This window comes from Motacilla alba, chromosome 3 (genome assembly GCF_015832195.1).
Source record: "Motacilla alba alba isolate MOTALB_02 chromosome 3, Motacilla_alba_V1.0_pri, whole genome shotgun sequence".
Classification (NCBI taxonomy): domain Eukaryota; kingdom Metazoa; phylum Chordata; class Aves; order Passeriformes; family Motacillidae; genus Motacilla; species Motacilla alba.
In genome coordinates, this window is record NC_052018.1 from 56,658,550 (window position 1) to 56,669,881 (window position 11,332).

Consider the following 11,332-nt stretch of genomic DNA (forward strand, 5'->3'; position numbering starts at 1 on the left):
GTACTGCATGGCATGTTGATGTGGATGGCCCAATGTCCACCTGCTGGATGTTACATGAGGTTTCAGTTTGTGAGCAGCTGGAGTCTGGCACCAGGTACTGAAAGCTCCTGCCAGGCATCCCCAGCTTGCTTCCACCTGAGAGAAAACCCAGGCTCTGCATTCCCTGAGCACACGGCAAGTGGGGCGGGATGAGCAGGGCATTTCCTTGGAAGGTGTGACTGTGAGGTGCAGTGAAAGCCCTGCATGTCCCCTCACGCAGGGCAGGCTCAGATGGAATGTGAGCAAGGACATCCACCAGCCAGGCCCTGTCCCAGTGGGAGGAGCAGGTGGAGAAGCACCAAAGTTCTTTGGCCAGGCAAGCTCATGCATGAGCCAGGTCCCAAACTGTTCAGTCGTGTTCTCACTGAGGCACTTCTCACACAGGCAGAGAGATGCAGAAGCTTAGGCCACCACCATTAGTGGTTTCAGGACTGTGCCTTTTAAAGCATTATTCTGCTGCCTAAGCAACCTTTTAGGGACCTGTGCAGTAGTTCAAGTCATTTGCCTGAAGCCACGACAGCCATTTGTGGCAGAACAGGGAAATACACCTTCATCCCCAGAGGCTCTGGCTAACACCATAACCGCACCGACGTCCTTCCTCTTTTCTCCTTCCTCCTGGCTGGTCAGAATCAGCTTGAAATCACATAACATTTTGAGATGAGATTTTGATTACAGAGAGATGGGGCTGTGAGAGGCATTGCAATTAGACAGCTCTCGCTGAAATGGAGACACTTTGATCACAAGAAGTCCATGTGGCACATAACCAGCTGGACTGAGCCCACAGCGGTCTGTCAGAGATGAAATGGCTGCAGCCATATAAAATAAGAGATAGATGTGGGGATGCAAGAGAAAAAAGGTGGTGGTGAGCTGAAGAGAAATGCTGGGAAAGATATTTATCCAAAAGAAAATAAAAGTCTAAGCTGTCATCCTATTTTACTCAATGGCAAAATTTCCACCGACTTCAAGACAAAGGACTTGCAAGCCATGCAAGTGACTGCAGAAAGCAGCCACCAATGTGCAACTCAGTGTCACTCCCTGAGCAGATTTGAGATACCAGCACTTCGATTCATCACAAATCAGCAGGACAATTTAAATATTTGATTCTTTTTTCAAACTGAAATATTCTGTTATATTCTGAAATATACTTTGTTTTCAGTATGTGACAAGATTTATTTTAGGCTTTGAGGTTTTGGCTAATGCTATGAATAGAAAAAGCTGCAATAGTAAATATAGAATGCCGTGCCAGTTTACAGAGTCACTGAATGCTCAAGGTTGGAAGAGACATTCAAGACCATCTAGTTTAACTATCAACCCAGCATTACCATAATCACCCCAACACCATATCCCCAAGTGCCACATCCAGACACCTCTTGAACACTTGCAGAAATAGTGACTCCACCACCTCCCTGGGCAATTTATTCCAGTGCCTGACCACTTTTTCAGTGAAAAATTATTTTTATAATATTCAATCTGAACATCAGTTTAGTATATCAATATACAGAATGTGTAGATTGAAATTATAAATAATTTTTGTAATTTCTTGCCAAAGTATTACAAAAGTCAGTGATTCACATTATTTCTTCCTTGTTTAATTGAACAAGCACTTCAAGATTTCCACCCTACTTTCCATTCATTACTTTTTACAGGCTGTACCTGTGTGAACAGGAATTTTAATCTTGAAACATGTAGCTTGAATTTTCAAAACTCAGGCAAGTTACCATGCTCAAAATCTTGCTCCTTCTAATGAAGGAAACTTGCCAATTAATCCTAATGAAATTGTGCTGGTACCTTTCACAAGTTTTGGATGAGGCCTTTGTTGAAAATTGTTTAATTATATCTCTCATCACACTAAAAATCTAAAGATATGGAAATTGATCAAAAGTAATGAATAAACTTCTTTCCTCAAGGCTTGCTCTAACTTGTTGCCTAATTTTCTTTACTCAAATATTTAATTTATAACACTTTATTGAGTGCAAAAAACAGTGAAAACCAATAATGATTAAAAATAAAATTAATGGAATATTTATCTCTATTTATAATAATATCTTCAACAATTCACATTTTCTAAATTACAGTGCCATTCTTTATGTTTTCGTTGCACATACAGAAGTAGCAATGAATATGTGAACTGTCCTCAAATATTCTGAGGTATACATTTTCTTGTGGTATGTTTGCAAAATTAATACAAGATGTTTTCATCGCCCATTCTGTGCTTTGTACTAATAAATCACCAAAAAACCCAGAATAAAAGACAGTATCTTACTAAAAGAGATGTGGAATAAGATGTGGCCCTGTTGTTTTTGTGGGGTTTTTTTCCAGCTCTCTAGGTTTATCAGGGTCCCAGAGTCTGTGCTCCTACGGGAAGGGAAAAATGTCTCAGCTCTAGTCCCAGGTGGTTGGATGAGTGAACAGGGAAGAGAACTAGTCTTGGTTTTATGGCTCTACAGTCAGGGTGGGAATGAGCATGAAGAATATCTGAGAATATCTGATTTCATATGCACTCCATGAAAACTGAGAAGAATGCTGCTGATGATCAGCTTAGTGCCAGGTAAGAAGAAACTGCATTTCCAAATTCAGGGCAAAGTGTCAAAATATTGCAATATGTTTCATTAAAAACAAAAAACCAAACTTCCAAAAGGTTTCTGGAAAAACATCAAAGCAACTGTATCAAAAGAGTATACATTGAAATGGTTCTGCTACATGATGTCAGAAGCACAAAATGTTATTTTTCTCTCTAATGTTTAAAAGAATACAGACATCATAGTAGCACTAATGTAGAAGTTTTTGAAAACTTAAAATACAAATTAAATAAAAATTAAATACCATGAGAAAAATAACATATGGAAGCAGATAATGGTCATAAGATTCAAACTACTTAAAAATTAATTAAAATGTTGGGAAATATTTGTATTTTAACAGTGTCTTCTGATTTTTCAATATTTTAAAAGAATCTGACAATCTTAAAGAAATTACACATTTGGGTCATGCTTGTCCTTTCCTTTTATTTTTAGTCATTTTGGTTTTTGAACTATAAAATGTGCAGCAGTGGTATTAGTACCTAGTTCTGTTTACATAATGGTGACAAGATATGGTAGGATACTATTTCAAAGGTCTTTTTCCCCATGAATTGTCTTTATTTTGAAATAATATAAAATAAATGTTCGTCACACCTACGGCAAACACTTCCCTATTGAAATGCAGCACCCTGTAAAGAAAATTTAGTGGGAAAGTATGGGAGCAAGAAGACCAAACCATAGCAAATAGCTCAAGCTGGCTCCTGCTCTGCTAAGTGTTTGCTTGCACAGAGCTGCCACCATCCCTCGAGAGCCCCACTGCCAGAGATGCTGTGCAAGCTGATACGATTTCATCCATATGCCATAACCTGCAGGGTCTTAATTCCTGTTGCCTCTCTGTGGTTTGAAAAGCAGAAGAAAAGGACACCAGGTAGGAAGTTGCTTACAGACATTCTGCTACATTGTATGAGATTAAATGAGGGGATTTCCCATCAAGGTGAAGAAGAAAGCACACCTGTAAAGACTGAACATCAGCAATAATTTGGCATGATTTCCTTCCTGCTCCAAAACCTGCTGGAACGTTTTTTCACTTTTTTCAACCTCCCTTTTGTGTTACAGATGAAAAACAATGTACAATTTTAAAGCTGCAAAGCTGTACTTTCCCACCTGTTCACGTCTTAACATGACTGGACTATTTTTGGTAAAAAAACTGAAGAAAAAACTGCTTTTATACTTTTCTACATCTTTGCCTTCCAGTCTTGCTCTATGATTTATTTTCACTGTCCCTTTCTCTCTTACGTGTCATCGTGTTGAGACTCTTTAAAAACTTCCACACCCTCTGAACTTCACCACCGGGACAGCCTGGACTTTTCTGGTGCTTGGATCCCTCACTTGGATGTCACTCTGCTGATAGAAGCCCAGAGTGCAGAAGAGAGATAAACCCCGTTTCTCCTATGTGAAATAACGGTTGGACAAGAGTTGACCAAAATATGTCCTGAAAGGGCCTGATCTAATATACCCTGCAATCAATGGAAGGCCTTTAACTGACTTCAGCAGGTCTCAGATAAGGACCCACATTAATATTGCCACTATCATTTGTAACGGAGGCTCTGAGCACTGATGTTTTGTAAGAGTAGGAGACAACTATGGCACTGCATGTTTGTCTCTGCTGTTTCAAAAGAACATTATTTCCATGCAAATTTCCATGTTTGCTTTGTTTTCTTTGCTGTTTTTATGTATCAGATGTGCCCTTGTTAGAGGTCCTCCCCGTGTTTTGAAATCTCTCAAGCCTCCACAGAAAGATAAGAATATTAAAAATCAACAAGGAAGTTTTTCTCACAAATAGTTTAGGCATTTGTGGTGATTAAGATTTAAAGGAAAAAAATAGTTTGGAATAATCCAGATGAAAGAAGAAGTCCCACAACATTTAATCAGGTCTCACTTGTATGGGTGACCGTGGTACCATTACCCTTCATGTTGCATTGTGTTCCAGAATGAAACACCTTAGCATCTGACAGAAGAAGCCAAGCTGAACTTTCTCAGGCCAGAGATGTGGAAGACCTTAAAAAAAGGCATAAATACTGCTTTCCTTTTAGAAAATTGCCTAAATACTGTGTAATAAAAAATCGTAAATATCAGAAAAATTAATGTCTCTGTTGACTTCCACAGCGTGGAAAAAAAAAAGAAGTGGAGCAGGAAAAAAGTGTTTTAAAAGAGGGATATCTCTCAGAGTTCTTTTGCTTCAGTAACTTTCCCTTTGATTTACATCACAATAATTTTAGTCACTGTGATGAACTTTAATGGATTATCTTTTGTAATGTCCTCTAAACAATAGAGATGTTATTAACCCTTGTAAGCATCCTTAAGCTGGACCTGCTGAAGATAGATTATATGCTTTGGATCATGCAGCACATCAATTGCAGCGTGCAGTCCTTTTCTCTGAAGCTCTGGCAAGTGAGCTCAGCAGCCCCATGATTACACCTGAGCACCTGAGGAATTGTACCTGTGTGAATTTCTGCTGGCCATTGCTCTTGCAGTCATTACATCTGGGACTACCTTCATGGGTTATGTTCTGGGCTTTGTCCTTTTCTCATGTAGATGAACAGAAAAGTCCTCCTGACTCTGCTATGAACAGGAGCAGGAATATGACATGCAAGGAGCCTGTTCAAGAGCCAGATTCAGGGTTGCATCTGAGTAAGTCTGAATTCTGTCTAAATTGATGAATATACTTATATTTGTACACATCTTTTTCTACTGATATCTAACAACCTGTTCCTTAGACTACTTTACACTTTTACTTCCTCTCACTGATTTCTTACCCTCACTTTCCATCTTTGCCAGTCTAAGAGAGCTGGACAAAAACTGTTGTTTGTATGCCCAAACCTCAATACAGGAATGAAGCAGCTAATCAATAAACCCTGAGGTCAGACATGTATTATCTCTAATAATCATCTAGTAACTTCTCCAAGAGCTTCAGATTGTAGGTTTTACTAACTCAGTACATCAAGAAGTGTATGGAGCTAGGAAATTTAAATGAAAGTAAATAGTATTATTTGTGTATCTCAAGTGAGATTTGTCTGTATGAACAACTATATAGTTTTAAAACAACATTTTCAGTTTAACTGATGAAGTACAAATAATTGAAATGTGCCATTCATATAAATTTTATTCCAAATGGATAGTAAGAGCTAAATTAATATGAGTCAGGCTGAACAAAAAGAACATGCTTTATGCCACATTTTACCCTGTTTTCACTTGCTTTATAGTGTGATTTCAAGTTGAACAACCTTAACTTTGCTAAAGATGAAAATCTAAGTCTGGCCTTAGTACTCTGAAATACTAAAATGCTGATGGAGTTACAGAATAGCCAAAATAGAATGAGTTCTCCCAGGCAGCTACCAAGTTTTTATACTGAGAGTTAGATATAGGGAAAAGATATATCAGCTTGCAATAGTGTAGGAAGAGGATATTGGTTTGCCAGTCATAGCTTTCCTAATCAAGGAGGGAGGAAAGAAAAAAAAGAAAATAAAATATGAAAGCCTTGAAAGTACCAAGAAACTTAGCTATAGCTTGATGTCTAAATAAAGCTTTATGAGATGGTAACAGAGCCAAAAGGATAGTGCAAAGTGCTTGCTAAGATGTAACTCTGTGAAAGTAATTTAATTTTAGACTAACCTAGTAATTGTTATTTCTGAAAAGGATTGGTGGATGGCTTTCTAGTCACATGCCACTGGCACTCAAGGAACACCACTGAGATGATCCTAAGAAATAGGAAGTTGGCCATTTAACAAGGTATAGTATTTGCAGCTACTAAAAGGACACAGAAAAGTGTAGCAAGCACATATGATCAAAACAATAGGCAGTACTTAGAGAATGATCTTGATCACAGATGTGCTAGAAATGCAAAAGGTAGGAAATGACAGAAGAAGGGTGTGGTCTTTTTGGACATGCAGGACTTGTGAAGAGACTGAGAAATTTTGACTCCATGTTTCAGAAGGCTGGTTTATTATATTACGATATATATATTATATTTAAAAAAACTACACTAAAGCTATAGTAAAAAAATTTTAAAAATGCATCAGAAGGTGAAACAAAAATAGAAAAGAATATATTACAAAAGATTGTGATTCCCAAAAAGTCTCAACTAGCTGCTTCCTTGATTGGTCATTAAGTAGAAACATCTAACATCGACCCATCAAGAAAGCACCTGTTGCATTCCACCACAGCAAATAATAATTTATCTACATTTATTCCTAAAGCTCTCTCAACTTCTCAAAAAAATCCTAAGAAAAAAATTTTCATAAATATATCGTAATAACAGAAGGGTAATTTTTCAGTTGTGTGCTGAACAAAAGGCACCCAGGAGGAGCATGCAGAGCCATTTTCTCAGGCTCTATTGCTTGTGCCTCTAAGTGTGATGAACCCTGGAAAGCAGGTTTCCTACTTCATGGCAAGCACAGGAGCTTTAAAACAGGCTTGGTATTTCTATTGTCAGAGCCAGTATACAATTACCTTCATCACCAGTCCAAGCTAAAATAAGCCAGTGTTGCCCTCAGAAGCTCAGCAGGAAAACTGGAAGGGAAAGGGCAGTTTACAGAGGAGACAACACACTGGGGCTGTTGGTTGAGACCCCACGCACAGGACTGACAGAGGTTTGCAGTCTGTTAAGCTGTAGTGTCATACCAATGCAGCTGATCCAAAAGTAAAGGGAACATCTGAAGAATGTGGATCTCTTGAAAGTGTCAAGAAGGATGAAAAACTGGAGAGTGATGCAGCACTGGTGCAGTGATCATATCTCATTTCTCAACATGGAGAAGATAACTGCAAGTAGAGAGGATTTTCCTCCTCCAAAGGGAAGTAGCTGGTGGGCTTTGTGCTGTTGTGTGGTATGAGACCAGTGGAAGTCACTTACTCTACAAATGAATCTTTTGTGAGTTTCACTGCTGACTACAGTAACCCTGAGGTCATTCTGCACAGACAACTTATCTGTATCAGAAAGGAAAGGAATACAGAATGATGGGGCCTTTCCAATACCCATTTTAAAAAAATTGTGTAGAGTAGCAAGTTGCCTGAAAATGTTTTTTGTAACAGAAAGAATGGTATTGGTCCTTTCCATGTAAAAGTAAAATGGTCCTCTTCTCTTTCTTTCTTTCTTTCTTTCTTTCTTTCTTTCTTTCTTTCTTTCTTTCTTTCTTTCTTTCTTTCTTTCTTTCTTTCTTTCTTTCTTTCTTTCTTTCTTTCTTTCTTTCTTTCTTTCCCTTCCTTCTTTCTTTCCCTCCCTCCCTTCCTTCCTTCCTTCCTTCCTTCCTTCCTTCCTTCCTTCCTTCCTTCCTTCCTTCCTTCCTTCCTTCCTTCCTTCCTTCCTTCCTTCCTTCCTTCCTTCCTTCCTTCCTTCCTTCCTTCCTTCTCTTATACGAAATCATGCAAAGCTTTTGTGACTTGTTCCTTACACAAAAATTTCTGTTAATACAGTATTGGGGTCAATTACTCCAAAGCTATTCTTGTGGAAAGATTTGATAACTATGGATATCCCTACCTGTCATTCAGTTACAGAAACAAAAATGTTAACATATTTATGGTGTGGAAGAAAGCACAGACACAAGAGGGTCAGGGAATTCTACACGCCATTGAACTTTGAAAAAGTCAAAAAACAACAGAATTACATTTGCCTGACCAGTACCTTGCAGAGTAGAGTAAACAGTCATGCCTGCCTTTTCAAACAGTAGTGAATTGCTAGCTACAAGCAAAAAAAGCATGTTTTTTTTGTAGGTTTAGGGTAATCCCTAAAACCTGGAGAGGAAGCTGAAAATAGAAGACAGGATGGCCCTGAGGCCTTCAGAAACTGCTGAAAACCTCACTATTTCTAGAGTGGCCTACAGCACATTAAAAAAGCATGAGAATCTCTGAATTCTGACACTTTAGTAAGGCAGTAAAAAAAACCCAGGTGATTTTCTGATAATACCAGCTTTGTCTGAGGGAGACTAGCAGAGTGGATATCAATCTTTGTGCGCTAGAGGGAGAGAAATAGCCAGCTGGGCTAGAATATTAGCCAAAACACTTATGAACTGTGTGATTGTCAAGTACAACTAAAATGTCACTAGGAAGGTTAAGAGTATGTTTTCTTACTGGGGAATTCCAGAGGAACTATTACTGGAAAAGAAAAAAAAAAAAAAAAAAAAGGCAAAAAGAAGGCCAGGGTTTATAGGGCAAGGTTTCAAAGCTTTTTTGGCAAGATATAATTTCTAGTGCATTATCACCAGCCCTCAATGTCCTGAAGCAAAGGCAGAGACTGGAAGAAATGTGCAGACAAGATGATCCTTCCTTGGCACAGTTCTGTACAGATCAGCTCCTGTTATGTCAGCTAAATAAAACAGACTTCACAGTGAAGCACTTGCCATCCCAGTGACTGACACTAGAAGAAACTCTATATATTGACCTACCTACTTACAGAAGACAGAGGCTGTACAGACCATGTCGACAATGTCCAGCTGTTTCTGAAACATTTAGATGAGAATTTATGTGAGGAGCAAAAACAGTATGTTTCAGCGAAATCATGTGAGTACTTTTCTACAAAAAATGCTGAAGTCTGTTATTATCAGGAGTACCTGAAACTGTGTATTTAACAGAAACAGAAACAGTACCTGTATTTCTTGCAAAGAGGTATCTGAGGTTAAAAAAAATCACATGATTTGACACCAAAGCAACCTCTGATAGAGTAAAAATAGATTTAATACATATTTGCTTCAGTCAAATATATTTAATTTGAACAGCATGAACTAGTATGGGATTTATGCCTCTGTTCAAAGCAGTCTGAAGAAGCAGCTCCTGTGATAAGCTCATGACGTTCACTTGACTAAGTCTGAAAACTAGAGATGGAACATTTAGGCATTGCCATTGAATACTTAACCATTTCTACTGGAAATATTAAAAATGTTTCTTATTTCTGTCCAAATTCCTCTAGACTTAGATTTCCTCTATCCCAGAGTAAATTTCTTCAACTTCATTCTCAACCTCTAGAAGGCACTGGCTCCTGGGAGGAGAAAATTTGTGCCTGTGTGTTAGCTTACCACACTGAGATTTAGGGCACCTGAGGTTAATTTTAATGGCCCTTCCAGTGTAATCAGATAGCTCCTACGCGTCTATGGAAATGTCATTTGTCACAGCATGGCCATGGTGGCACTTAGCTGGTGTGTTGCCATTGCTGAGTTCTAGTGCCTCACCCTAAGAGCTGAGTCCTGCTCTGCAGTTATATTTGAGCAGAGAGCAGGGCCATAAGCAGATATTGGCCTCTTCATCAAATTAAAACAACATCTGACAAGTGATGGATCAGTAAGGACAGATGCTTTATTTATTCATATGAACCCCTCAGCAATTTAGCAGGTTCCCTAAATGTCTTGTTAAAGAAAAGTGAGTTGTCTCCACTTGTCTTATATTTCTACCACAAAGCACTAAAGGTGCCTTTACCTACTTTATTTTTCCTTTTCTTTTGCACAGCAATTGTACCCAGCGGAAGGTTGCCTCTCTGTTAGTGACCAGTTTAAAGAGTCAGATACTCAAGAAGATGAAATGGTTCTGTAATTTTGCTTATGTAAAGTAGGTCGATTTTTAAAAAATCACTCCCCAGAGGAACTGCAATCCCTTATATTTCTAATTGATAAAAGGGAACATCCCTGAAAACTGCAACTTATCTAAAACTAAAATTAAAAAAAATTAATGACAGTTTAATGTTAAAAGAGACAAGACACTGATAAATAATATTTAATTGCAAGTGAACAAAAAATTAACTGACCATAATAAAATTATTATGCTCATGCTTTATTCTTAATGAACCAAGCAGTAAATATTTTATTGCAGACCTAAGACTAATAGGTCACTAAATAAAGGAAATTTTTTTCACAAAATTAATGTTGTATGATAAGCCCCTCGGTCAGTTTTCATAGGAAGGAAAGGAAGAAATATTCAACTTTGACCTAAAAGTACAGACCAGAAAAGCTGTATTTGGCTGCATGTGATTCTAATCAAGCAACAATATCCCCATCAAAATCAAGTCCAAACAATAGCCCCCACAGCAAGTTCACGTTTGATAAAAAGTTGAGCACTGTCAATGCTCAGTTTCTGTAGCATCTCCAAAAATAGCTGAGGAATCAGATGCAGAACCAAAATGCAGACCTGATGGTACAACAGGCAGATGATGGGCCAGCTCCCCTTTCAAGGCTCTTTTTGTTTTACAGTGCTGACAACACTGGAGCTTGTTTTCATTAGTGTACTATCCAGATATGACTCAGAAGACATATGGAGAATGTGTACTACCAAGATTCAATTTTTAAAGTCACTTTTCTGTTCAAAACCACACTGAAAATAAAAAAAAAGGAAAAGAAAAGAAAAAAACCCCAAACTAAAACAAAAAAATTCCCACAACAAAGATGTGCCAAACTGACAAAAACTGTCACTAATAGCTGCCTAAATCAATAGGTGATCATCTCTTGCCCTCTAACTTTAGTGGAATGGGAAAGAGGAAAGGTGCTTGATGTATAACTATGAAAAATGTTAATTTGAGGAAAAGTTTTAGATTAGCAAACCAGAACACTGAATACTATCTAGATTACAAAATAAAAAACTTGGTTTATGGCAGATGAACATGAACCAATTATTTTGGTTACTATTCAAAAGAAGGAAAAAAAGAAATAAGATTTCAGTTTGCTATTGAAACTATTACATCACAATCTGCCTGCAAAATAAGAAGTGCTAATAAACAGGAGAATAGGCAGTTGTGAAGTCCA